The 21889-nt window shown below is 32.5% G+C and overlaps 1 protein-coding gene and 1 pseudogene across 1 annotated transcript in view; one reads left to right on the forward strand and one right to left on the reverse strand.

Annotated features, from left to right (window-relative positions):
- The window catches only part of KHDRBS2 (KH RNA binding domain containing, signal transduction associated 2), a 943011-nt gene that overhangs the window by 169516 nt on the left and 751606 nt on the right, over positions 1–21889 (reverse strand). The gene's annotated exons all lie outside the window — the stretch shown is intronic.
- On the forward strand, positions 15762–16508 carry LOC141487748 (non-selective voltage-gated ion channel VDAC3-like; annotated as a pseudogene).

Genomic DNA, 21889 nt, shown 5'->3' on the forward strand with positions numbered 1-21889 from the left:
CCAAATAGACAAACTCTTAGTGTCTACACTATATATCCAGTTTCACTTTAATGGAGATTGAAACCTATGCTTACTTGCTCCTTATTCTTTTATTGTTATTATTTTGCTTTTGGCTAGACTTATAAAACTGGGCTACTGTGACCACAGGGATGTTAATTCTCTTGATCTTTTTATCCCATGCTATCTTCATGATCTTACAGTTCTTCTCAGTGATAATAATCTACTATTCTTTTATGTATTCTTAAACTATTCAGATACCTGCTGGACTGTGACCCTGAGTAAATCACAACCCTTTATGGCTCCCAGAAAAGTCCCTAAGTCTATAAATTGTTACTCTTCAATAGTTAAAAAAAATTTTTCATCACCAGAAATTTCCTAGACCAATGAAATTACAGCTCTGGAGCATACCCCCCCCCATATATATATGTGTGTGTATATATACATATATGTATATGTATATATACACACACACACAAAACTTATGCAAAGCTTTGTACATGAGATGAGCTTAATCAATGTTTGTTGAATTGAACTAGATTTTGACTTTCCTATATTCACCACAGTCTAGAATAAATTACTAATTCCACATATATCCTTTGATATTATGGCAAAACATTTAGAGCTTTAGTAATTATGAAATTTAAAAATATTTCATTTAGACAATTTAATGATTCAGATGATGACAAAAGCATCTATTAAGTGACTGAGGTGAGATTTATACCTAGATCTTCTTCTGTTTCCTTTGTTTTTGCAAGACAATGAGGTTAAGTGACTTGCCCAGGGTCACAGAGCTAAGTAATTATTAAGTGTCTGAGGCTGGATTTGAATGCAGGTTCTCCTGATTCTAGGGCCAATACTCTATCCACTGCACCACTGAGCTACCCCTGTACCCAGGTCTTCTTAACTAAAACTCTAGTACTCTGCTCATTATATTGTGATGCCTTAGACACACATACCCACAGGCATCTAAGAGACCAAAATTCTATTCCCTACTAGTGTGCTGGAACAAGCTTGAACTGACTTTGTCAGAACCAATTGTTAAATATTTAATGGGAACATGTAGAATAAAGAAAATGATGGCTAATGTAGCTTAAATTTAAAAATTTGTTTTGGATGCATTCTTTTTTTTAAGAGTCAATTATTAAATATTTGCTATTACATTGCTGACCCTGTTGTTTTTCTTCAATAACGTCCAATTAGTCTTGATTTAATTTGGAATTTTCTTGGCGAAACTACTGGAGAAGTTTGCCTTTTCCTTCTCTAGTTCGTTTTATAGATGAGGATACTGAGGCAAAGTTAAATGACTTGCCCAGGATCACATAGCTACCAAGAGTCTGAGGCCAGATTTGACCTCAGGAAGATAAGTTCTTTGGACTACAGGCCCCATGCTCTGTCCAGTGTACCACCTAACTGTCCCTTCCAATATCCCTACTCTGCTTCTAATTTAAACTCTATGTACTTTGGCAGAAAACAATGTAAGCTCCCTGAGGGCAGGGAATATTTAATTTTTTTGATTTTTACACACTCTTTGCCTAACATATTATGTGTCTTGTATGTAGTAGGAACTTCAAAAATATGTTTTAATTTGAATGACTTGACAAAGATAAGATTTATTTAATGGAGGAAAGTTGATTTTAGCTTTGATTTCAAATATAATTCAGCAAAAAGTAACCCTTGAAGGCTGAATATGGTGGCCCGAAAAAGTGTGGAGTTGAAAAATCTTGCTCTGACCTTCCTGTTTCCTCCTCAAATTACTTTTTTGAAGATGATTTGAAGATGGATCATAGTATAATCCATATTAATTTGTTATATCTTCTAATTCACTCTTCCCCACTTTCCTAAACTTAATGCTATTTGTGATGGAGGATGAAGCAAGTAGAACTTCATATATTGGCTCAGTACCTATATCCCAGGGTTATTGTGAGAATCAAATGAGATAACATTTGTGAAGTGCTTTACAAAACTTCAAGGACTACATAATTGATAGCCATTACTATTGTCACTAATTTGGATTTTTAAAGGAGAGTAATAAGAAAAGTCAGAATTGTCAGGAATGTCCTCTATTTAATATTCTGTATCTTTTGTCTCACCAGGTAAAATGGGTGTCATTAATTTTGGTTTGGACAAAAAAAGGACTGTCTTCCCTGCTTCTTTGTTATACCTTGGGCTACAAATACAACTTCTATCATTGTTTACCTAAGGGGTGTGCCATCCAATAATACTTTCTAATAGCAGCCATAAACAATGTCAACCTAGACATACCATCTCCTAAAAGACAATCTGTTTTAAAATGACTCACTAAGGGATGTAGAGGGCTTACAATTTCTATCATTGAATTTGAAATTACTTGTCTTTTACTTTGTACTTTTCTTAGAAGTTTTTACTAATCCCTAAGTCCATTTAAAACTGCCTCCTAGCAATCAAAATGATTTTATGTGATTTGAGTGTTCAAGTAGTTTAATTCTTAACCATGCACAGTAAATTGACAGGTATTAAACCTGTAGGAAGGAAAACAGATATAGACTTAAAACATGAATTCCTAGATAAGAAAGAAAAAAAAAAACACTATCTTTCCTAGATAAGGCAAATGAACTTAAATACAACACAAAGCTTACAGGAATTTTCTATTCTATCATCAAATCATTTAAGCTATGTATATAATTGTACTACTTTTAGATATGTATTTCAAAGTTCTTTGCCCTCCTATCCCTTGATCCCCACCTTTTTTTGTGAGATTTAAAAAAATTCTAACTTATTTTGATCTAATTTAATTACTAATAGTCTCTTTTATAAGGGTTTTAAAATACTCATACATGACACCCAACGTAATTTATCTGACAACAATATGTTATATCCATTTGGAAAGATCTACGCAAGAGTAATTAAGTGACAATTTAGAGCACTATTCCCTAGTGCTAATTTATTAATCTATTCCTTTCAAATGTTTTACTGCTTTCTTCAAGGTTCTCAAGTAAGGCATCTTTATTATTTTGAAACAGGATCCAAAGCAAAAGTTTTTTTAAGTCAGCAGGTTGTGAGAGTCTCTAAGGCTTTCTTTTTTCCAACTCACCATGAAAATTCAGGCAAAAGTTATGCTGCTGTCAATAGCAAAGAAAAGGAGTAAGTTTCAAAATAAAAGCTAGCTCCTGCTCTGTAAAATTCAGAGTCAAAGATTGTCAGTAAACATTCAGTAGACTTCCATTTCTTAATGATGGTTGCCCAGTGATAAAACCACTTAAAAATGAGATATTATTCAGAGAATAAGCCTTTGAGCTCATAAAGATTTGTAAGACCTTGCTGCTGAGTTGCTTTTGCTGTGTTAAAATGCTCTTTTAATTTATACTGAAACAAGTCTTAAAAAAACTTATGTCACTATGATGGCCTTGTCATGACAAACTCATACCTTCTCACATGTAATTTACATACTATAACTAAAATTTCAGCATTCTTCCCAATAGTTTTTAACTGCTGATTTTGAAAAGAAAAAGTTGAATAAGAAAAGAATAGCATAGCTGCAAGTGATTTCATTAAATATTCAATAATTGTATATAATTTACCTAAAATTCTAAATAATTTCTGATCTTTTTTATTATTTTTAATTATTAACTATTATTATTTTTCAGAGTCTGTGACTTCAGCAGTTAGGGAATACTCAGTGTGCAATTCCTTCCATGGATGCATATTGGCAAATATTTTTTCACATAGTCATGGAAAAGTAAAATCAAAAAGCATAGCATTTATGTAAATTCATAAAGTAATTTTGAATGTTGTGTTGGCAATAGAATTACTTTCTACTAAAATGATATATCCATCTTAATAAAGTGAGACTATTTTTCATACTTGAAAATAACATTTTCCATCCTTTGCTTTTTGGATATAAGTATATTTAAAAATTTCTCTTCTGTTTTTCTTTGAAATTTAGGCCATGTCTATTTAATGCAGGTATTTGCAGCAATTCAGTATCTTTTGTCCCAAAGTATATTTTTCTCCCTTTGTAGTGCCGATTTATATGGCTTCCAACAGAGGTCTAAGGTAAAATATATTATTAAAGATAAGGAAGAGAGCTTATCTTACTATTGTAGACAAAGTTCCTATTGAAAGTTTTAGTTTCAAGTCTGATTTTTTTTCAGTATCCTATTTTTAAAAGAAAAAAAGAAAACTTATCTCTCATACCCTGAAGAGTAGTTTGACTGTTGTAGTTAAAAATTCTTCTTTAGTCTGACATTTTCTTCCCCTGTTTTACAGTGGACCAATTTGACTTTCCATTGTACTATGGAACTCAAGTACCCATTGGGTTCTCAGAGAAGGGTAGATAAAGTCTCTATTCTCTAATACTTATATCTCTTTTTATTGGTTTTCTGCACTCTTAAATAGGGAGGTACATTCTACTGGATGACTCAGTAGATAAAGCTCTGGGCTTAAAATCCAGAAGACACATCTTAATGCCACCTCAGAGACTTAAATAACCCAGAAAGTTAGTTAACCCTATTTGCCTCAGTTCTTCTATAAAGTCAGTCAGAGAAGGAAGTGGCAAATTCTTCTACTAACTTCACCAAGAAAACTCTAAAGGGATCATGAAAAGTCAGATGAGACTGAACAACAACAATAATTGTGGGTACACAAAGTTCAAGTCCATTTTGTGTTTCATAGATTTACAGGTTTACTTTGTAGCTTACTAGACAGAAAAGAAATAACAATACTGGCCCAACTGCTTATTATGTTTTTCTTAAAGAAGCCTATTTTCTTCCTTTGTTCAAGATGGTCCTTTGCTATAGAACTGGAATTTATGAAGCAAAAGATGTCAATTTTGATAGCAGCAATAAAGTTGTCTTTTTAATGTTTTTCCCTATGTCTTTATTTTTCTTATTTCAGAAATTACCCTTGATTTTTTTCCTTTGTGATTTTAAGTGTAGTTCCTATTTTCCTTATACCCAATAGACTAGAAGCTCAGGGCTCTCGGCGAATATTTTCCTTCATGAATCACTTCTCCTGCTTCATTCACACAATGAACTGAAAATACCATTAGTGACACTTGTCTTTTTTGTATTTTTGAAAAAAAAAACATTTTCAATTTGCAAACAAATAATAATAGCAGCATGAGCAACCAGAAATTTAGCAAAATGTAATATGTTTGTTTCTTTTGATCTGGAAATAACATTTGTCCTTGGCATAAACATTTCAAGAAATAATAAAAATAAAGAATAAAAAAAGATTAGATCCATATGTACCAATTATCTTTGATGTCAGAGCTGCTATTCAAAGAATATCATTTGGTTGGCAATGCTCCTTTAGCCTTCATTGCTTTTTTAAAAAAATTAATAGGATAACTTTGCAATGGATTCTAACCTTAAAGTGACTTTCAACCTCTGTACACTTGATAGCATCAGCATTTTAAAAAAAATATGAAAAGATATAGGTAAGTACCATAAATCTTTAGAGCTAGAAGGAAACTTAAAAATTATCTATTCTAATCCTTTAATTTTTATTGAGACCTAGAGGAGTGTGACTTGCCCAATCACACACTTAGGAAGTGGCAGCTACACAAGGGATATTTTAATTCTGATATTGTATATAATACTCTTCAAGACAACAATATCTTCGATATTGAGGATAGGAAAAAGGGTATTTTACAGTGAAGAGAGGAAAACAGTCATAATGATTCAGGAAATATTCATGAAATACATATTAAAGGCAATATATGTGATTACAGAAACAAAGATAATTGCTATATTATATTTTTAAATAGGTTATAATCTGTCAGGGGAAATAAAGATGCATGAAACAGTTTTAAAACAACCTAAAACAATTACTGTTCACCCTGGGAGACTTGTTATGGACAACATATCAACATCCAGAGGAATACCAAAAAACCAACAAAAAGCAAACCCACAGAAGCTAAATGGTTACTATGTTCACTTTCTAAAAATTTCTCTTAATTTTTTTCTTTCTATCCCATGGTTTTCTTTCTTTACTCTTATTCCTAATTTCTTATACACAAAAAATACTAATATGTAAAAATGTTAAATGCAAATTAACACGTACATCTTTTACTAAACTGTTTGCCACTGAGGATAGTGGAGTAGGAAAGGAGGGTGGTAGAAAAATGTATAGCTTATAAATATGTAAGTGAATGCATGTTGAAAAACTTTCATAACATGTAATTGGAAAAATAAAATATCAATCAAGAAAAAAGAAAGCAACCCTTTTCCCTCCAAAAAACACAAAAATAATATAAATGTATGAAATAAAAAGGTAAGTTAACTTACAACCAGGGGATTGGGTAGTGTTGGAGCTAATCCTTGATGAATCAATTGAATCTCAATAGGTGTAGATAGAAGAGAAAATTCCAAAAATCAAGTGTTATGCTAAAAAAGCATGAAGAAAGGAATATTAAAAAAAATGGGTGAAAGTGTGCAGAAATGATTAATGGAATGGTAAGTATTTAGAATATATTCAAGATAGTAGGTTGAGCTTCAGATCAGTGCCATACTGCACAGTCTTTGAATGTAAGACTAAAGAGGTTGGAATTTCACAGGAAATGAGAATTTATTGACATTTTAGAGCAGTGAATTGGCATGATCAAATTTGCACATTAGAAAAATCAATCTAACACAAGTTTCTAGGGAGAATTAGAAAGATGAAAATATGGTGATAAAATCTGGTCAGAAGGCAATTGGAACAGTTTAAGTGAAAGGTAATAGGGTCTAAGCTAGTAGGTAGTTGAAAGCATATATAAAAAAAAGGAGAAAGTTTGGAAATATACTGAGGAGGTTTAATCAGCAGGACTTGACAACTCAATAGATGTACTAAAACAAGGGAGGAATCAAATATGATCCCTGGGTTTTAAACCTGGCTGATTTGAGAGTGGTGGTAGCAATACTGAAATCAAGAGGAAAATAGGTTTTGAGGGAAAGGTACTGAGTTAGATTTCAGTCATAATGAACTTGAGGGGATAGTAATGGGATGTTCAGGTAAAGATATGTATTAGATTAGACTTGAAACTTAGGTCAGAGTTTAGTTAGAGATAGATTTGAGATTTATCCAGAGAGTTGCAGCAGCTCTGAAAGTGATTAAGAATAATGAGATAAAGATGTATGAAGAAGAAAAGAGAGAGCTGATAATGCTTTAGTACTAATTATTTAAAGGAGAAGAGGTGAGAAGTAATAGAAAAATTATTTTTGAGAACTAAGTAGAAAATCATGTAAGAATGGGAGATAGTAATGTTTACAAACTAAGAGAGACATGATCCTATGCAAACAAAATGATTATAAAAATATTATAAAGAATTCTGTTATCATAACATCTTTTATGTATGACAGCTTTGACATAATGTGTGAAAATGTTTAATGAGTATATGGTATGAGGCAATTAGTGACCTGATACAGAGTTTATGAGATTGTTATTATTGATAGAAGTCTGACACCAAGAGGCTCAAAATCACAGGTTTTTCAGAGATCTTAGAAAAACAACTTAGTCTTTGTAGGCAGAAAGTTGGCAAGGAAAAGAACAAGTGTACTATTTACGAGCATAACATCATTTTCACCACCTGACATTTCCATGACATCAAGGGTACAATGTGTTTGGTTGTGGGTGATCAGTCTAATATGAGTTTAGAAGGACTCTACCGCAGTTCTGAGACATGTTGTCTAATAGAACCTTTGGATGGAGATATCTCTGGTATTGGTCACATTTCCTTTGTTTTACAGAGATTTTGCTTTGCCCATGGAGTATAGCACCTTTGGTAAAATACAAATTTGACCAAATTTGTACTCCATATCAAGTTGTCTTGGTTAGAGTCTTCCATGTCTCACCTCTGTGTGAGTGTTTGCTTTGTGTGAGTTCTCTGTTAATTAGCCTTATAGGTAATCAATGTGCTTGACATTCAGGCTACATGACAAAGTCATTTGGAGTTGTTCCTTTTTTCAGGAGTATTTGATTACTTAGCAGTTCAGTTCAAAAGAGGACCTCATTGTTCACTACCTTATTTTGTCAGGTGACCTTCAATTGTAATGTAGAAAGTTTGGAAATATACTGAGGAGGACATGGTTGTTTTCTGATCTGGTGCTGTTAGCTGTTCAGGTTTCACAGGCATACAATTGTAAAGTCATCCCAATGGTTCTGGGGACCTTTAGTTTGGTATGTAGCCTTTTCTCTTCCACACTTTCTTTCAGAGTCTCCCAAATGCTTTGACCAGCTCTGGCAATAGATGTATTAGCCTCATAATCTATGGGTACATCCCTGGAAAGTATACTATCAAAGAAAGTGAACATATCTGCAACACTCAAAGTTTCTCCATTTGTTGTGACCAATGGTTCCCTATATAGGTGGTACAATGCTGGCAAGTGGTGGACATCTATTTTCTTTATGTTGACTGTCAGGTCAAAATTAGCACAAGAAGCAGGTAAGATGAGTAATAACAATAATAAATTCTGAGGACATAAAATCCAAGAAAGGAAACAAAAAGGTCAATGTCTTCACATGTCTATCTACAAATGAATGTACAGGGTAGTCCTGTAGGTATATATAGACAAGACAACTAAATAACTAGAATTCCTAATGCGAGAAGACAAACTTGGCCTTAAAAGTATCACTGAGATTTAATGAAATGAAATCCATGACTGGGAAGTTTATCAAAACAGAAAAAGGATACCGAAATTTGGGGGAAAGGAAGAGAAACATTTTATAACACTGGTACTACCTAAATTCAAACCCTCATCAACTTACATCTACATTATTTTAATAATCTCCTAATTTTCGTCTTTGCCCCATCTCTCCCCATTCCAATCTATCCTATAAGTTTCCAATGTGATATGTGTTACTTTCTTACTCAATCAGCTTAGTGGCTTGGCTCCCTTTTGACTCTAGGATAAAATATAAACTGTTTAGTTTATATTACCCTTTATATCCTGACCCCAACCTATTTTTCAATCTTATTAAACATTATTTTCTCTTCCATAATCACATATATAAACTGATCTCCTTGTTTCTCAATGTGATAATCTATGTAGCATCTCTATGTCTTTGCACTGTTTTTCCCTTATGCCTGCATGCACTTCATTCTCATCTCTACCTCATAGAATCCACTTATTCCTTCAAGATTTGACTCAAACATTTCCTTCAATATGATGTTTTTCCTAGTAAAAATTACTAATGACCCTTCTCTCAAACTACATTTTAAATTATTTTGTATCAATTCTCTTTATATTTATTTTTTTTCATGGTAGGACTCTATTAAGGCACATATTGAACAAGATGGTAACTAAGATAATTACCCTCTCTAAAAATTCTGTGATTTCAGGAGCATAAGAAGTCTGGGAGTTCAAAACTCCAGGTTCTATTCTTGATTTTGTCCTTGATTGATTATGTAATTTTGCATATCCCAGATCTGACATTGGTCCTATGCTGTTCATCATAGTCATCAATGTTGGGTGAAGATAGAGATGACATACCTGTCCTATTTCGAGATCATTCTCTTTATATTTATTTCTTTCCCATTGCAATGTAAACTCCTTTCTGGTAGACATTCTTTTATTTGAATCTTTAGCACCTCACACAATATGCAAACATAAAAGGTGATCAATAAAAGCATATTTATTGGTTAATGAGAAGGCACAATCATGGAAGGTACTCTAGGAACTGGATTGTAAAGGTAGAGTGGAGAATACGTTGGTGAATAATGAGAGTACTGAAGTATAATAGAAGTGATATTGTCAATCACTTTGGATAACAAGTCACAAGCTGGCCATAGAGGCATCTTTAATTAGCTATATGTAGTTACTGGAATTCTCTTTGTCAAAATTAAAGTAGCTGATACTTTCTTGATTGTCTTAATGAATATTTCATCTTTCAGAAGGTGGAGGAATTGAAAAATGAGAAATGACTTTTTTGGATTTAACTCTTGTTGACAGAAAGGATCAGGTTGCTGGGATGGAAATCAAAGGAACCTCTTCTGTATTGTTTTAGCATGGAATCTATTTCTATAATGAAAGTTCACCAAGATAAATACTAATAATTATATTTTGCATTTACATTTTTAAGGTTGGTAAAACTATTCATACCATTTCAACAGTGAAGTAGGTACAATTATCATACTCAAATTACTGAAGAGGTAACTGAATTTAGAGGAGGTTAATTGACTTCTCAAAGTTCACACAGTTATTAAACATTCAGAGAAAGATTTGAATTTGGATGTTCTTACCTTTAAGTACAATGCTTTATGCATTTAGTAACCAAGGTACCCTATAAAGTTATCTAATTGCCCATTCCTTTACTTTAAAATTTTGGCAAATATCTAAGTTTAAAATTTATTTACAAAATTCTTCGAGATGGCCTCCCAGACAGTGTGACTTATTCTTGATGAGACCACCAAACAATATAGAGTGAAAAGAGAAGGTGATTCAAGAATCTTTACAGACAATCAAAATTAATGGCCATCACCTTTGAACATCCAGCAAAGGAGGAAAAAGAGGGGTTAGACAGTGAGATCCAGCACAGAATTATATCATGAAACCCTGGATAGGAGAGAGCATCCAGAAAGTCACAGTGATCAATAGTGTCAAAGGATACAGAGAGATCAAGAAGGAAAAAGATTGAGAAAATGACTGTGGATTCCTAAATTAAGAGATCACTGTTAATTTTTAAACGACAGTTTCATTTAAATAATGAAGTAAGAAACCAAATTACAGAGGGTTTGAAACTGAGAAGGGAGCAAATGGAGCCAACTAGTATGGCTCAAAGAATTTAACTGAGGAAGGAAGAATAAAGGACAATTTCTATAAGAGATGGTTGGACCAAGGTGGATTTTTATTTATGTGTGTTTGTTTTTTGGGTGGTGATAACTTGAATTTGTCTGTGAACAGCAGGGAAATTTAAAATAAGGAAATATTGAACATTAGAGAGAACAGGAAAAACATTGGGATCAATGTGCTAGAGAGGACATAACATTAACTTATCAAATTTGCATTTATTGGGGTTTGGTGTGGCAAAAAAGAGAATTATCTCAAACTGTAAGATAGGAATGACAAAGGAATGAGTTGGGGAAAAATCTGAGATTTGTACACTGAGGAAGTGAAGAAAAAGGGAAACCATGATAAATGACTTCAATATTTTGAATGAAGTATGAATCAAAGGTCTCAGTGGATGGGAGTGTGATGAGAAGCTTGAGAAAAAGCAAAAATTTTGGAATAGTCACAGTGTCAGTGGGATAGATAACCAATTAGAAAGTTATAAAAAAGTTTGTCTTATAATGAGAGCTCAATTGTGATTTCAAGACATAACTGAGGTCGAAATAATTATATAGAAATGTTCTATTTCAGCATGATTTTATAATTTTCCCAGTTCTATTCAATAGCCTGTGCATAATAACTAAGGAAAGGGATGGTGGAGTAGTCAAAGTTTGGGGGGTCATTATAGTGTGAAATATGATAAGATAAAGGGGCAAAATAGAGGCAGTTTCGAATCGAATTGATTTACCAAGGAATCAAGATTCAGAAAGAGAAGGGAGCTGAGCTAGGCCAGTGGGATGATCTAGGAAAAATCAAGAGGTGAAAAGAATTACAGGTCATGGGAAAGATGAAGTTCAGAGTAGAGAAAGAAGGAATAATAATAAAATATTATGATTAAAACATTTTTAAAAGTATGTAATAAACATTCTAGGTCAATTTCTATGTCTACCTAAGCATTACTAGCAGGATTATACTTTCTTTTAGTTGGTAAACAAGACTAAAGTCTCCAAGATAAAGACAAAGGGAAATATCATTAGAATGGAGAATATCTATATGATCAGAAATAAAGAATTCAATTTATCTCAGTTTCCAAATTTGTAAAATTATTTCACAGACCCTGCTTTATCCCTTCAGGATTAGAGTAGAGCTATTGAAATGATGCAAAATACTTTTTTTTTGGTGGGATATATACCTGGTATAATAATAGAAGTTATAATTTTGAAAATAGAGCATTTGCTGTCAAAAGACTCTAATCTTTTTTAAAGGTACAATGGAAACATAAAAACATATTCTTTAAACGTCTTGTGTTCAAAGAAGCGAATAGAATATGATACTTTCTTTCTAGATCTACTGTATAAGCAGCTTTCTTCTACTTGACAGTAAGATTGGTGCAAACAATAATTTATGTTACAATGGTACAACAAACACAATCATACTCCCCAGTTACTTTAATTGCCTTATTTTTTTATCCAGCCATTGGTATTTTCCTGTGAGATCTATGATTTTATACTGATTTGTGACAAACTACCTGTTCTTCAGTTACTTATGATGCAAATGGACATCAAACTAAATGCATATTTCAATATCAATCCCAGACTCACAACATTTCATAAAATGAAAATCACAAAAATATTTTAACCTCTAATTTATTATATCTAATTCTCTAAAGATACTTGTCTAAATGGGTTTGCTAACTTTGTCAGAGTCTGCAAAAATCATCATAACCTTGTTTTTGAAAACAGTAGAATGTTTTTAAAAATGCATAGGATTATAAGATCACAGATTGACAACTAGAAAGGACCAACAGAAGTCATCTTGTTCAATTTCCACAATTAACAGATCAGAAAATTGTGGCTCAGATAGGTCAAAGCAACTTGCCTAAAAAGACAAGATAAACTCTGATTTCTCCCTTCAAAATATTTCAGGGATAAATGACAAGGGGTATATGGTAATAAGCCTACCAACGAGTATACATTAAACAGGAGTAGAAACTAAATAAATCACAACAACAAAAACCACTTATTAAGCACATATTTTATCCATATTGTTTACAAGGAACTGGAAAAACACATTTTAAAAAATGAAACCATTCTCTCAAGGAGTTTATATACTACCGATATCAATCAAATCAGATTAAGTACAGTGAATTATGTTATTTTTTTTTTAGATTTTTGCAAGGCAGTGGGGTTAAGTGGCTTGCCCAAGGCCACACAGCTAGATAATTATAAGTGTCTGAGGCCAGATGTGAACTCAGGTACTCCTGACTCCAGGGCTAGTGATCTACCACTGCACCACCTAGCCGTCCCCAGTGAATTATGTTATAACTTTAAATAACTTTGATTTTTGCAAAAAGTATGATTTCTTTTAGGTTCTGGGCCTTTGGCTTGGCTAATGCCAAACAGAAGAGTTGTTAGACCTGAAAGAAATTTAGCTTTTTTGTAGTTATAGAATACCCAGGAACTGGCATTAAAAAAGTGCCTTAGAAGACAATCTTCACCTCTCCCTGTTCTCCAATATGAAGTATTGAATATTATCTAAAAGAAGAAGCCCCATTATGTAAAATTCATGCTACTGCATTTTAAAAGTAGGCCATTTAGTTGGGGAGGTCATGCTTAAATGACCCTTTGGAAAAATCTCTGAACAAATGGTAGAGAATAAAAATTGAGGGAAATTGAAACCTTTTTTCAAAAAACCTCAAACAAGATCCCCCCATACAAGAATAATACAAATAGTTGTGGCAGTAAAATGCAATAGTAAAATCGGTTTAAGAGCAGAAGATAAAGAAATTTTTCTAAGAGCAAACTAATCAGCTGACAATAGAGAAACATATAAACACAGATAGCTATTCCTTTTCATCATTTTTATTCTTCAAAAAAAAAAAAATTCAGAGACTGCTCCAAATCTTTCATATGCCTTTTTCTAACAATTGATTTCATCAGTATAGGAAACTCCCCACCTGAATATTCCCTCCACCTAAGTAGACCAGGATCTTATTTGTAAGTTATAGTTTTAAAGACTTGCTTAAGAGCTTTAGTTACTTTACCATGATCATACAGTCATTAAGAATAAGAGAAAAGATGGGGAATTTCTCCTCATTATAATTTGTTGACTATCAAAATGGTGGTCATTTTTAGCAAATTCTACAATTTAGCAGAGCTCCTGCTAGGTTCAAAATCCAAACATACTGACAGGCCTTTTGACACTGATATATTGAGATGCTATGCTCCAAAATTCAAGAAGAAAAGCTTAGTTGAGTGGATTCAGAAACTACCTCCCTCAGGAATACTGCTTCACATATTATTCATTATTCATATCAAAAGTATTTTTAGTGATGAGTATTTATGCAAAGGGCAGAGTTGAACTATATTAGAAATGAAATTTGCAGCAGTTTAAATTCCACATTGCCTACTTGGCTAATAGTGGTTTTAATAGCGTTCTTTCATGGACATGTCAAAATAGATAGAAGTTTCTGGTATCTTTTAGGGAAGGAATAATGTTTTACAATTGGTGAAACTGTTTCCTAAGTTTGAAAATATCTAGTCATCAAAAGAATATGTGTGGTGGAATAATTCAAATGAGGGGGTAATGACGAAAGTGGTTCTGTCAGTCATTGAGATTGACCTCCTTTGGAATTCACCTAGGTGGTTTGGTTTTGAATTTGAATGATTAACTGTTTGATTGATATAGGACAGTCACTTAGAATATTTAATAAAACAAAGGTTTTTTTTTATCTATTTATGTGCTTAAACATAGTTTTGACTTTTTTGTTATTGGTATTTATCTTTTTTTCTCCTTTTGCAATAATAGTGTGGTATTGATATGGTTTTATAAGGTCCATAGTGATTAATTTGAATCTTGGGAATATTTCTCTAAATTGCATGTGAGGAGTAACATGATATTAATTGTTAGATAAAGCTTTATACAGCAGAACTTGTGTTTCAGTCCCACCTTTAAGACAGTTGTGTGACCTTGGGTAAGTTATTTAAGCTCCTGAGAGATCTGTAAGCCAAAGTTCTGAATTGGTAGAGGAGGTTTCCATACTGGGAGTTCCCAACTCCAATGAAATCACAGAACAAGACCACTCTTGTGGAAAATAAATAAATAAATAATAAATAAAAATAAATAAATAATAATGTCTTATAAATGTTAAGACACTTTAAAGTTGGTAAAATGCTTTACAAATATAAATTCATTTTATTTTCCTGATAACTCTTGGAGGAAAGAACTATTATTGAACTCATATTATAGATTAGTAAAATAAGGCAGACAGATTAAGTGATATGTAAGTTTGAGACAGGATTGGGTCTCTCTTTCTCCAAATGCAGTTGAGCTTATCTCCTGAGATGCCTAACTTCTGCAATTAATTTGATATATTATAACTATGATATGATATTGCTACTGTATAATAAAATAAATAAAATGTTCAAGATAAGAGTTAGTAAGGTTTCTTAGTGATCAATTTAGAATTAAAGAATTTTAGACATGCCAATTCATACACACACACACACACACATATAATTATTTCTAATTATGTAATGAATGGTAAATGGTGATTAAAAACCTGAGACATCATCTTTAATAATAAAGTGCATGTTCAAAGAAAGGTAAAACACAACTACAACACTAAGGTGTATAATTGTAAAGAAAAAAAACTTGTTTCTACAAAAGACTGACAATAAATCTTGCTTTCCATTTCTTGATATGGAGATGATAGACATGAAAAAAAGGCTTAGTTTTCAAAAACAGTCAATGTGTGAATTTGTTTAGATTTCAAATATACTTATTTATTACAGCTCTTTAAAAGATAGATTTATGAGGGGAAGAGTTATTGGGGTCATGGAAGAGTTATAAGACAGGAGTTGGTGTACTTTGCATTTGCAAAAGCAGGATAAGTTTTCTCGCTAGAGTAGACATATCCAGGGATGATTGTACTTTCCTGCTCGGCTAAGCTGTGTGTGGGGGACCCTTCCCGTGCATGTATACACAAATAAATGTGTAACACTCCTAGTTATTGTGACCTAGGAAAGGCTGCCAAAGATGTCTTCAACAAAGGATATGGGTTTGGTTTGGTTAAATCATATCTTAAAGCTAAGTCTTGCTGTGTAGTGGAATTTTCCACATCTGGTCATTCTTACACTGACACAGGAAAAGCTTTGGGTAATTTGGGAATGAAGTACAAGATTTGTGACTGTGGGCTTACTTTTGTTCAAAAATGGAACACAGACAATACTCTGGGTACAGAAATCAGCATGGAGGATAAACTGGCTGAAGGTTTGAAGGTGACTCTTGACATCATATTTGTACCAAACACAGGAAAGAAGAGTGGAAAATTAAAGGCCTCCTATAAGCAGGACTGTTTCAGTCTTGGTGGAAATGTTGACATTGATTTTTCTGGACCAATCCTCTATGGCTGGGCTGTATAGCTTATGAAGGATGGCTTTCTGGCTGTCAGATGAATTTTGAACAGCCAACTCTAAACTGTCTCAGAATAATTTTGCCTTGGGTTATAGGGCTGTTAACTTCCAGCTACACATATACATGTGAATTATGGTACTGAATTTGGAGGGTCAATCTACCAAAAGATTAATGAGTACATTGAAACATCAATAGATCTTGCTTGGACTGCTGGCAGTAACAACATTCATTTTTGGCATCACTGCTAAATACAAGCTGGATCACAGAACTTTTCTATCTGGTAAAGTGAATAATGCCATCCTTATTGGACTTGGTTATACTCAGACACACCAAAAAAAGTGTAAAATTGAAGCGTACAGCTTTAATTGATGGAAAAACTTCAATGCAGTAGGCCATAAGTTTGGGTTGGATTTGAATTGGAAGCTTAATATAGTTTTTAAGTAAAGTATCAAATCTACCCCTGGAAATGAAGAGAAATGAACCCACTCTGTTTTGGCCTTAATACTCTTCTGTGAAATTTCAACAATGTGAATGTTTTATTCTTCCAAAGAATTGTTGTAGTACCACCATGCTGATGTCTAGAGGTTTTTGAGTCTATTATAAGAAAGAAATACTTGAAGGCATGCATGAGAGTTGTCATGTTTTTGCCACATTTCAGTTCAGTTTCTCAGTGTTATTTTAAATTTGTTCTTCAATGACAGTGTAGTATCATGTTATAAAGGAAATGACCTGATCCTCCAGTTCAAACATCACATCTTACACGTCCTATATCACTTTTCATGACCTTTTATCAATTTGGTCTTTTTTGTTATAGCAAAAGATTTGGTTTTGCATCAGAGTAAAATAAATTCATCACATTTGGAACATAAAAAAGCAGCATAAGTTAACTGTAGATGCCAATAAAGACTATTTAGATCATACAAGGGATCCATAAAGCATGATGCATTTTACTCAGAACAGGAAAGAAGAAAGTACAAAGCAAAAGCAGAATAGGATGACACTGAATTCTGCTATGAAGGATTAGGACAGGCTAAAAATGTTCCACAATTTTATAATGCATTTTAGTGGGGAAGGAATATAGAAGGAGAGGAAAGAAGACAGGAAAGTGAGAGAAATTAATCTTTTGAGATCATTTTCTTTGCTTGTGTTGTAGTCCAAGAATGAGAGCACAGACTTCCTTTTCAAGCATACCTAAATATTTACTATTATTTCTTTCTTATTAATTTTCCTAATTTAACAGATCAGTCCTAGATAAACTATTAGAATAACCAACGGGTAACTTACAAGAATTATTGTTATAGTGCCAGAAGCCATGGGTCAATGGAATTCAAAGTGAAAGAATGTAAGCAAATTCACTGACATCCTGCTTGTTATCCTTATTCTGAATATCAATATTTTGGGTCCATCTTGAATGAATATACTTTAGTTTACTGTTCAAGCCCTCCCCTGAATTTAGAATCTGAATTATGATTGGTTCTAGCTAAATTTACCCAGTTTAAATAAATCATGTTAAAAATTTACAAGTTATAGAATAGCAGATGTTGTCCATGTGACTTAGAATAGAAACTACTAATTATGAAAATGAAGAAATTTAGTCTTAGGGAAGTGACATAACTTGTCCCATGTCATAGAAGTGATAGGTAATAGAACTAAAAGATAAGTGGCACTTGTCACCTTTAGTAAATATATGCATCATATCACTTTTGTTAAATATTTTAATAGTAACAATATGTTGCAGAAATTCTGTTTATATTCCAGGACTAGCACAGTGCTTGACATCCAGTTCAATAAATATATAATCATTTTTAGTAATGGAAAGAGAAGTTTTTTTAATTTTTAAAGTTTTGTTAATATCTTTTTTTTACATCATATAGTTTTTTATTTCTCTTCCTCTCCAGAAAGTCAACCTTCACACAAAGGGAGGGAAAAAAAGCAAGATTAAAAAATTATGCAGCAAATTTAACTTGAATATTGAAAATATATGATGAATATGCAAAGTTCCATACCCAGAGGTTTCCAGATCTAAAAAGAAATGGGGAGAGATGTATAGTCATTATAATTTTGCTGAATTCAATTTCAATTGTTTTGTTTTTCTTTCCATTTATATTGATGTAGTCATTATACATATTGTTTCCTGGTTCCATATTTTTGCATCAGTCAGTACTAGTCTCCTCATGTTTCTCTATATTTCTTATATTAATAACCCGTTATATTCATGTACTTTATTGAGTCATTCCCATAAATGAGGCAGTTAGTTGACTGTTAATTTTTTGCCCCTACTTAATATTTTCAAAAGAAGCTTTAAATTTGGCTACATGGTTTTGCCTTTCCAAATGATGACCTACTAAATCTTAACAAATATCTTGTACTTGAATCAGGCTAACATTATTGCTGAACAGTAAACTAATATACTATAATTGTTCCCAGGTTCATGTCTTCTCCTCACGTTACTTTCCTTTCCTGACCTCTTGGATTCTCTTTGCCTATATAAATTCTACTGGAGAATCTTTAATCCCCACTTATACAAATTTTATCTCCTCCATATAGTTTTTCTTAGCACAATGACCTTAATATATTTTTGGAAATTTCTAAAAGAAATTCCTAATCTGACTATTTTAATTACAAGCCCTTAGATAGAAACATTTTCAGTGATCAAAAGAGCTTCATTTTAACCATTATGCAGACAGTGTATTATAAGTAGTAATAATAGAGACTATCAACTACAAGGGGAAAAAAGTCATTTTGCTTCTTATTAGCAAATAAATATGACTATTTATATAAGTAGTAATAATAGAGACTATCAACTACAAGGGGAAAAAAGTCATTTTGCTTCTTATTAGCAAATAAATATGACTATTTAGATTGCCAAGAAATTCTGGAAGGGTGGACAGTAACAGATTCTGCTAACCATTCTATATTACTTTTGGGAAAAAACACAATAAAACTACCGATACAACAATAAAAATATCCACAGAGACTCATGGAGAGAAAAAAATACTTAATACATCTATGTTTTCTCATGATAAAACTCTCAATGGAAAGAAAGCCTTTCTTTATTTTGGAAAGGAACATAATAAAATGCACATGCTTGATATCTTTCCAGGATTCCTGGATTCTCAAAGGCAAAAAAACCAGATATTGCAAAGTTTTCATGGAAAACTCTATCTCAATTTTATATCAATTTCCACATGCTTGGAGAAAAGTTATTTACCAGAATATCTCTGCAATAAAAGAAAAAAATGGAGATACATGAAAACAAAAGTCAAGGTTTAGCCTACCCAAGATTGAAGTTACTATTGACTTCCAGGCAGAAGAAGAAAATCACAAAAAGGTAGTTTAAAAATAATGTAAGAGGGGTGGTTAGGTCCTTCAGTGGATAGAGCAATGGCCCTGGAGTCAGGAGTACCTGAGTTTAAATCCGGCCTTAGACACTTAATAATTACCTAGCTGTGTGACCTTGGGCAAGTCACTTAACCTCATTGCCTTGCAAAAAACCTAAAAAAAATAATGTAAGAGAGTTAGAAGAGCAATTTTAGAAAAAATAAACATCACTGGATTTAGAATGGAAAAGACTCTAAAACCAAAACTAACAATGAAGTTATATAGCATTTTGAGGAATAATATATATATATATATATATATATATATATATATATATTAAAATTTATTTATTTAAGGCAATGGGGTTAAGTGACTTGCCCAAGGTCACACAGCTAGGCAATTATTGTGTCTAAGGTCACATTTGAATTCATATCCTCCTGACTCCAGGGCTGGTGCTCTATCCATTGTGTCACCTAGCTGCCCCATGGAATAATATTTTAATGCAAAGGCAAACAAATTATTCTTTCTTTTTCAAAGAATAATGTCATCTTGTCAAGAAGTAATTGTGGAGCTAGAGAATGCAAGAGAATGAGAATTCTAGTCAGGAAAACTGTGCTCAGATTCTAGACCTAAAACTTACTTCCTGTATAAAATGAAGCAAATCATTTTACATCTCTGAACTTGTTTTCTAATCAATAAAATAAATTTATTGATACTATCACTATCAACAAAGAGTTATTTCAAGAAAATATTTTGTGAAACTTGAATAACTCTAACTGTTTTTAATGATGTTTTACTTTTCTGAATACATGTTATGAAAGTTTTTTTTAACATTCATCCATATACACATGCATATTTCTAAGTTACAAAATTTTCTTTTACCCTCCTTTCTCACCCCTCTCCCCTCAGCAGCAAATAGTTAATATTGTACTTACACATTTGCATTTAAGCACGTTTACAGATTAGTCACTTTTCATAAGAGGAATTAGTTTTAAAGGAAAGAAATATGAGATTTTAAAAAAAATTAATGCAGTGTTGCTCAGATACTGAAGAATTTTTTGGTTTTGTTTTGTTTTCCTTCCTCTTGAGGGGGATAGCATTGCTCAGAGCTGATCTAATAGGGTTGTTCTAGCCCATCAATACCTTCAATTTCTAATTCTTTGCCACCACAAAAAAAAGCTGCTATGAACATTTTGGAATATGTAGGATTTTTTTCTAGGTATAGGCCTAGAATTTGAATTGCTAGGTCAAAGAAAATGAACAGTTTTATTATTTTGGGGGGCATAGTGTCATATTTCTCTCCAGAATGGTTGGTTTGGAATGTCCCAAACCTCCCACAACCTCTCCAACATTGATCATTTTCCTTTTTTTCTCATCTTAGCCAATCTGATAGGTGTGAGGTGATACCTCAAAGTTGTTTTAATTCGCATTTATCTAATCAATAGTGATTTGGAGCATTTTTTCATATGATTATATAGAGCTTTAATTTCTTCATTTGAAAATTGTCTATTCATATCCTTTGACAATTTATCAATTGGGGAATGACTTTCAACCTTAGAAATTTGATGTAGTTCTCTCTATATATTTTAGAAACGAGACCTTTATCAGTACACCCAGTTGTGAAGATTGTTTCCCAGTTTTCTGCTTTCCTTCTAATTTTGGCAGTATTGATTTTATTAGTGCAAAACCTTTTAATTTAATATAGACAAAATTATTCATTTTTACCTCCTTTTGATAGATCAGATAGATAATTTCTTGGTCTATTAGTTTATCTACAATGCCACCCTTTTTGTCTAAATCCTGTATCTATTTTGACCTTATTTTGGTATAAGGGATGAGATGTGGGTCCATGCCTACTGTTTGCCATACTTTTTTCCAGTTTTCTGGATAATTTTTGTCAAATAGTGAGTTCTTATCCCAGAAGCTGATGTCTTTTGGTTTGTCAAATAATAGATTACCATAGTCATTTACTAACAGTTTCTGGGTTTGTCTTGGGAGGTATATTCCCAAGTATTTAATATTGTCTATACTTACTTGAAATGGAATTTCTCTATCTTTTGCTCTTCAGCTTTGTTGTTCATATATAGAAATGCTGATGATTTATGTGAATTTATTTTATATCCTGCTACTTTGCTGAATTTGTTAATTATTTCAAGGAGTTTTTTTAGATGAATACTCGGGTTCTCTTATACACTATCATATCATCTGCAGAGTGGAATGCTTCCTCATTGCCAATTCTGATTTGTTTAATTTATTTTTATTCTCTTATTAATAGAGTTAACATTTCTAAAACTATATTGAATAGTAATGGTGATAGTGGGCATCCTTGTTTCACCCTGATCTTATTGGAATTGCTTCAAGTTTATCCCCATTATATATAATATTTGTTGATGGTTTTAGATACTACTTATTATTTTAAAGAAAACTTA

This window comes from Macrotis lagotis, chromosome 5 (genome assembly GCF_037893015.1).
Source record: "Macrotis lagotis isolate mMagLag1 chromosome 5, bilby.v1.9.chrom.fasta, whole genome shotgun sequence".
In the NCBI taxonomy this organism is placed as follows: Eukaryota; Metazoa; Chordata; class Mammalia; order Peramelemorphia; family Peramelidae; genus Macrotis; species Macrotis lagotis.